The following is an 8,562-nucleotide window of genomic DNA, read 5'->3' as shown; positions in this document are numbered from 1 at the left end:
TGTGGGATCGCGAGATTGCGATATAGCGATATTGCAGGATGTGGTATGTGGGACCTGCGGGATGTGGGATTACGAGATGCGGGACTGCCCTTGACCTTTGATATGCGATAAATAGCTCTGCTTGGACCTGCCAATAGCTGATTTGCGATTGCGATTGGCTCATGGTCCTGTGATATGCGATTTTCCTTTGTATTTGGTCCTTTCCTCCTTGTCTTCTAGCTTTCCATGGGTAACTTCAACATGCCATATCTTATGATCCAGAGGTCCATTTTCGGACTTCCATATACCGTTGGAAAGCTCTTTCTGAGCACTATGCAATGGAGAGGGTCTGATTAAGCTCTGATAGCTTATGTGGCTTGGGAAATGGCTTCAACCTTCACTGCTTTTCTGCACTTAGGGAAATTGATAACTTTATAAAGTAGTGAGTGACAACATTGGCTCCAACTGGGGACAATGACTTACTGGAAAGGTGCTGAGAACCTATAGACCAGTATCCTTCACCATTGGGCATGGAGTCAAAAATGCAATGGAACTTTGCAACCAGAAAATCTCCATGGGGCTTTCCTCATCCGTCTACAATGCAAAAAAAAATCCTACCAACTGGAAAGTAAATGCTCAGCTAGTGAGCTTATTTACATACATTCCTACTTATGCACAGGGCTCAATTCACTTAAGTGAGTTCAACCCTCCAATGGAGCCAGAACAACATTAGAGTACTGGGCCTTATGCCTTCACACCGCTGAAAACTAAAAATTAAAACAAGCATGCAACATGAAAAGTCTTCAAATAAAGAACCTGATACATGTTGTTGATACAACCTCTATTTCCATCTTAAGAATAGGCTCATGTACTCAGCCATAGGGTCATGGAATGGACAGGGAAAGTTTGCAGCTGCCTCTTTTTCATGAGCAGTCTACTGACCAATATCCTCTTGGCCAGGGCAGCCACAAACACTATCCAACTCCTCAACTTTAAAATTTTCAAGAAAAACTTGTTGTTGATATTTTACTACCCATTTTTCAATGGGCCAACCCTCTTGGAAATCTGCAATGGAGTCTTCAACTTCTAAATTGTAAGAGTCATAGACTGGAGGGTCCCTTGAGAATTCCCAGTAGGAATCTTTCTGTGATAAATAATCACAGACACTGCTTGGTCCTTCAACTTCGAGCTCTTGTTGAAAAATTTGATGCTGGGAGTAGGCTCCCCACTTGCTGGTAAATAGCTCCTTCTGAACATCCAAGGCCATCTCATCCTCCTCTGAATAATATGAATCATAAATCAGAGGAGTTTCTTGATATTGTTCTCCAGGTGGAGGGTGTGCATTATAAATTGGAGCCTCCCTACTGACCTCCTGATGGGCCTCCTCTTCTTATGCAACTTCCCATAGCTGGAAGTGTTATGGATCTGCATCACTTGACTCTTCACTAGATTCACATTCATCATAGGAAGGAGGAACATCAAATGTTTCCGAATTAGACATCTGAGGGTTTATTTGCAGCTCGATGATGTTTCATTCCTCTCTTTCTTACTCATTGGGTGATGCTTCTTGGTGCGAGTAGATGTTTTCTTGGAGTGGATTTCCATAAACATCTTCAGGAGGTCATCAACCTCGGGAATGTCTTCATTAATAAAACGTGCGCAACAATATTCAAATAGAGCATTCGGTGGATATAGTCTTTTACAATAATGATTGAACGCTATATGAAAACTCTTTAAGGATGATATGCTGCAACGAGGTTGGTTTTATACCAAATTCTAGCATCCTCATCTAAAGACCACTTGAACAACTTAATTTGTACATCTTCAAGAAAAATACCTTGTTGCTCCATGCATTCGTGAAAATATTTGAGGTCTCGATTAGGCCTTCTATCTATATTCCCACTGAATCTAGGCAAGTAGGTATTCTATTCATGAATGAAGGGACATGATTGGGATAACTAGCAATAGAAGAGAAATCCAGTGGGGTGAATTGGTTGGCCAGGAATACAGGAATGGCCATCTCGAAAACCTCCCTATATGAGTGATTGCCAGTTTAAAGGTAGGGAAAGTTTTCGGTTGCTGTAGCATTAGAGTGAGTATGAGGCTTTGTGAAAGCCAAAATGATCAAATAGAGGCATGGATAGTGGAGTTGCCAAGGTGTTTACCATAAAATTGAGACAGTGGAGTCGCCAAGGTGATGATGAATGCAATCAGAACCTCTTTGTTCACCTACACAAAGAGTGCTCAACTTGTCGTATCCCAAGGGAAAAATACTTCAATACGTTCCCAGCAATGGTGCCAAAATATGTTGTAGCTCCCAGAGACAGCGTTGGATTGCTTACAAGACCAGTGCCTAGGCACATCTAGATTCTGTGTATCTCATATGACTCTCTAGAAATGGAGATATCACATATAGTATATGTATATATATAATGGGTTGGTTTATTCACCTAAAGGAGTAAGACATGAATTTATTGGTACTTCTTCACTTATACCAATCTCAAAAATATGTATAAAATAGTGGAGGCTAAGTAATTCAAGGACTTACAGTTTAATAAGATTTTGCAGAGAAATGATAGAGGATAAGGAGAAGGAGTAACTCATCATATGGAGCTTACATCATCAAGAATTCTATATTTTAACACATAGAGCTCATAGCTTTAAGAATTCCTATACTTATCTGAGTTAGAAGTAGATATAATGGGAAAAAGAGAGGTTGTGTCCTATGATTCATGACGAGCAACTTTTAAAGACATAATTTCAATAATCCATATAGGCACTAGAATTAACAATGTTGATACAAATGAATATGGGAGGAAATTATAGGCACATGCATAACATTTGATACCGGCGAATCTATGAGGAAGTCTTGAAATATTTCTAAATGCTATGATTGCATGAATTCAAAGAAGAAACATGAACATAATGAGTTTTAAAAGAGGGATAACATACTGTAATACTTGAAAGGGGAATCATCGAGATTTCTTCATATTCTGAAAGATCTGTATTCTGAAATTATACAGTCTGAAATTTACAGGTAGAGTTTTCTTTAGAATTTATGAACCTATGTGAAGTTTTCCTTCCTCCTATTTATTCTAGAGAGGGGCACATGGACATTCATTACAACAAAAATATCTTCAACCGAGTCTCAGCTATCAGGTTGACTAGCTGTCTCAGTCAGGATGGCTCTGTGGCCCAAAAATATTACAGAATTAATGACCACATTGAAGGAAGGCATGTTACAAGACAAAAATAAGTAAACAACCAGACATAAAAGTAAATGAAAAGTCTCTGTGCCCATCCTGTGATCGCCTCTGCCTTAGGCTGTAATTTTCTCACGGTATGGCCTCCTGTGCTGCTCAACTGACCCCGTCGCTTCTGCCTTTACTACTCGAATGCCTTGTTTTGTGGAGTATGGAGTGGGTCGACTATAAGTGCCTGTTTCGGCGGTCCTTCGCTGTGTAGAGGAGTGAGGCTCCATGATGAGCCATTAAATCTTATTGAGCCCCCCATATTGTCTTCAACACTCTGCGTCATACTTACTTTAATGCCATAGTTGCCGACCCATCTGCCTTAAGAGCCATGTACCATGCTCTTGGTCTTCCTGGGTATGCGTTTACGATGTAACAAGAATTCCTTCGTGTGCGGGCCTTTATCACTGAAATAGTACGAAATAGGCGTGTTCTGATTTCCTCTTAGGCCCCTTTTGGTATAGATCCTTTCTACTATTTCCTTCATATGATACCTTCATATGACCAGGGGCTGCGACCAAGTGCTTAGTCCTTGGGAGCTAAGGCCTTCATGCTCCTGTCCGGGGGCTTCTTTCCTTTGTTATACAAAACCCCGCACTTTGGTGTTTTCAGAGGGTTGCCACTGTTATTTCCCCATGAACCTCGTGATCGCCACTCCGCGGGATCGGTCCCACCAGGAGTATTGCAATCACACTACGGGAGAGGAAGGGCCTTTTACTTTCTATTTCAATGCTAGCCTACTGTCCGGATGCGGGGGCTTTATAGGCCAGATCACATAATATATCGAATTCGGGAGGATCCCCGCTTATCGAAATCACAAGCTCGAAAGGAACTTGGGCGGAAGAGAGACTTTGCTGTGCGCGATCGCCGATTGCCGATTTGTGGGGGGTGATATCATCACTGCCACGTGTCACCCTATGAGTGGTGAGACGTGTCACCTAGAAATGCCCCTATTGGACCCCTGAAAAAGCTGAATTTGAATGGCACGTATCCTTCGTATTTCCATGTCATTGATGTTGTCAGCTGCCATGTCATACATACAGGCCAATGGGATTGTGCCACGTGGCTCCTTGGAGGAGACAGAAAAGGCCCGCTTGTCTCTGTTTTTTTATGCATTTCCTTTGTTAAGCCTTTTCGGTGATCCTTGGTGATTTAACATTATATCGCAGATCGACTATAATGCAAGGTTTTGGAGTGTGCGGGACTGCGATATTGCGGGATGCGGGATCATGGGACTGCGATATAGCGATATTGTGGGATGTGGTGTGGAGGACCTACGGGATGTGGGGATTCCCCTGACCTCCGATATGCGATAAATAGTTCTGCTGAGACCCGCCGATAGCCAATTTGCGATTGTGATTGGCTCATGGTCCTGCGATATGCGATTTGCCTTTGTATTTGGTCATTTCCTCGTCTTTTGGCTTTCCATGGGTAACTTCAACATGCCATTTCTTATGATCCAGAGGTCGATTTTTGGACTTCCAGATCCATTAAAAGCTCATTCTGAGCACTATGCAATGGAGAGGGTATGATTAAGCTCTGATAGCTCTCGTGGCTTGGGAAATGGATTCAACCTTCACTACTTTTCTGCACTCTCGGAACTGATAACTTTATAAAGCAGCGAGTGACAACACAATGCATGGTGGAATTTTCCCCACATGCATCGATTTTAGCCTCAATAATGTCAATGAGCAACTCCAAATTTGGAGAGGCAGATTTCACATAGGAGTTAGTGAGATTGTCCATGATGACCTACAAGTTTCCTTGGTATTGAAGATGAAAGAGCGTATGAAATATATTGCCAGCTTCTTTCATATGCTCAGCCATGGAAGTATTTATCGATGCCTCCATTTCATAATTCTTTAATAGCAACAAGTTACAACATCACCAAAACCTCATGTTAGCACAGAACCTTCAAAGGCTACACAGAGGCTTATGCATTTTAGTATTAAAAGATATCTAAAGTGCAGACATCGTCGAATTTTTATCACATGGGTGTTGTGCCTCATGGCTATCATGATCATAATTCTCTCTACGTGATTTGTCTACAAGAACTGAGCATAATTTGTCGTACACTAAGATTTACAACGTTGAAATATTAACGTCGCTTGTTTGGGAAGTTACACTTGGCCTGACAAGTGAAGGATTGTCAATATTGCATTTATGTTTTTGTGCTACGATTTGAACACAGATGCTGGTGTCACATAAAAGGATTTATAGAAATTGCATAATGTTGAGTTGGATCTAATGTTTTACGCGGAGGGAACGTTGGTTATGCCATGAGTCTTAATCATTGCCCAACAAACTTTTCTGGAGAAAGAAGGCAGCATATATAGTGAATGAATATCTATCTTCTTCGATTATGTATAGTTTACATGGGAAAAAACGTTTGACCTGGAATTTCTCTTTCTTCTATTAATAGTTCAAATGGAGATGTTGTTGCAGTAGTGGTTTCGAACATTCCAACAATATATAAGTTCCAGTTCGTTGTATTTGAGGTGGACATTGGAGAAAAAAGAGAGGGACTGGTCTCAGATTCTTTGTCTCAGTTACTGTTCCTCATCATGCTCCAATAGCACGAGATTTTCTTCCGCATCTTCAAAGTGTTCATCCTCGTCACTTTGATTCTGACCTTCAGTAGCCAGCTTTGCAGACCAATGTTTGACCAATGGTCAAATATAGATTATACAGTCGGGTAACACAATTCCCAGTGCTAGATTGTGATTGATGAGGTATTCGTAGAACCCGACAGAGGATTTTGGTGGTGCATCTACACTAACTTATGGTACATTGGAGTGAATAATTCATCAATTATTTTTTCATATTTTCCTCTTACTAAAACAATAATATGAAGGGCCATTTTTCCAAATATTGCATCTAATAAATGAATGGCAATTTGGAAGGCAACACTAAATATGATGATGTAGCATTAATAATTTGTAAGGGTGCGTTAATGTTTCCAATGGCTAGAGACTTTGGCATTGCACGGTCGAAACTTGATGGTGTTCTAACAATGACAATGCTTTATGGCGTAAGAGGCCTTATTGTTTTCTTGAGCTTTATTTTGGCAAATTCAGGGATTTTGCAAGTGTTTGGTTATGTAGATAAAGCAATAGGGAAAGTACATCAAAATTGCAACTCATGTTTATCTTTTTGGAGGACCAAAAGTCTTCTTATTTGAGAGGATTGATGTAGGAGGATCTATCTTTTTGGAATTTTTTTAAAGTTGTTCATTGTTGGAACTTGATGAGCTCCAAAACAATTATGCACACCAAAGAGAAGTTCACAAAAACTTTGGAAAAATGTGGAAATTGTAAATGATTAATACTTTAAATGGGTTTAGGTGCTCATGTATTTTTCATTTAATTTGTAAAAAGGAAATTGAATTAAGTGTGAGAATCCACCTCACAAACAATTTCCTAATCTCAAGTTAGAAGTTGAGATTTTCATGGGATTGTTTCCCTTAAAAATGTGGATGAGATCCATGTTTGGTGGATTTGAGATATTTTCTACTCAAGAATCTCATAGATCCTCTTTTAATGGATTTGGTGAGTTATTCTCTCCTTTGAATGTGGATCTAAGGAGATATCCTCTCTTTTGTTTGTGGATATCTAAAAGTTATAAATTCCTCTTATGTGCCCTTTGGAGAGAGGAGATATTGTTTGAGACAATTTTTTTTGGAGAAAGTTTTTTTTGAGAGCTCAAGAGAAGTATTTCTGAGGGATTGAAGAATTTTTTTGTAATGTACAAGCCTTGAAGACTCTTTGGTAGTAGAAGGAAACTCTAGGTTTTATAGCCCTTTTTAATAGAGCATTGTACTCATTCCTCTTTTGAAGAAAGACAATAAAGCATAGTTACACGGGTACCATTCCTAGGCATTGGAGAGAACGTACCCTAAGCTCCCCCGCTCCTGGGAGCTTGGCAACTCATCGGAAATGCTCCAAAACCATCGGGAGCTTCAACCGGTACTTTGGAGCTTTTTGGGAGCTTCACTGCAACCGACTTTTTACATTTTGGGAGCTTCACCGCAATGAATAAGTGCAAACTTAGTTGTTGCTTAAACTGATGGAACTGTGCGAAGGGAAGGGTATGTCGCTGGGTTTAGATCTGGTTATGGTTATGGAACTAAGATAAACAACCCGTTTATGGAAAGCCCTTCTATCCAAATGAAGATGAGGCGCTTGGCCAATCCTAATCTTTGTCATTGGAAAGCTATTCAATCTCCTCATATACGCGGATGACAGATGGATATAAAAACATTTAGGAAGATCACTGGCCAGTGGAAAAACCATCATTACCGCCCAGGCTGAATGGACAAAGGATGGAATACTAAAGAAAAAAAATAGTTGAAATTCTGAAATATAAATATTATTAGAAAAATATTTTTAATTTGATTTTCGTATTCATTTAAGTATAAAATATATATTAACTTGGAAATTTATAATTATATTATACAAAATCTCTTTAAGATAACATTCGTTTTAAAATTTATTGTTTTTTTTTTTTAATTATTATTAAATTATTAATATATATTTTATTTTTTCATATTCATATATATATAGATATATTGGTGAGGTTACATCAAGGGCAAAGAATTGAACTAGTGACTTAACATATAGCGTTGCATGAAATCACCTAATAATCGAGTAATACCAACCTTTTTTCCCAGTTTGGGAGTTCTGCATGTTTCTTTGCTCAGAAGAAATTTGATTGACAAATTGTTGATGGATTAATATTTTGATTTTTTTTTGGCAGTGTTTCAAAGTTCAATCTTTTACATATTTGTTTGCAAGATGGAATTTGATTGGAAAGTGTTGGATGGAAATAAATAAATTATTTTATTTTTATTTTTAATATATATTAAATTTTAATATATTACATTATTGTCGCTCCCAACTTGATGTTTCCTGCAAATTTGGCCAAAACTTCTAGCCGTGCCGAATACTCGTTCCCACTTATCGGAAGTACCTGCGTACCAGAAACTTGTGCAACATAGAAATAAAGTGATTCGATCTTTGGAGGTGAATCGTGAGACATAACCCAGTTGGAAGGGGCGAACTCCGTTATCATCGTTGTATTGATGCTTCGTGTTTTTCCTTGTTCATGATTTGACTAAGTTATTTTCTATGCATCTTAAGTTGTAAGTTTATGTTGAAATTTTCATGTTTATGTGACAAATTCTAACTTATGTTTCACAAGCACTTACAACAATCAAAGGAATTTGTTCCAACTTTGATTCTCTGAAGATTTCAGAACATGATTGGTCCACTATTATTATTAACGTTACAATGGTGTTGTATAACTCAGAGATCAGACATATTCCTAGGTGAAT

This window comes from Pinus tabuliformis, chromosome 5_2 (genome assembly GCF_031772625.1).
Source record: "Pinus tabuliformis cultivar Carrire ecotype Pingquan chromosome 5_2, CPIR1, whole genome shotgun sequence".
Classification (NCBI taxonomy): domain Eukaryota; kingdom Viridiplantae; phylum Streptophyta; class Pinopsida; order Pinales; family Pinaceae; genus Pinus; species Pinus tabuliformis.
This window is presented reverse-complemented; position numbering follows the sequence as displayed.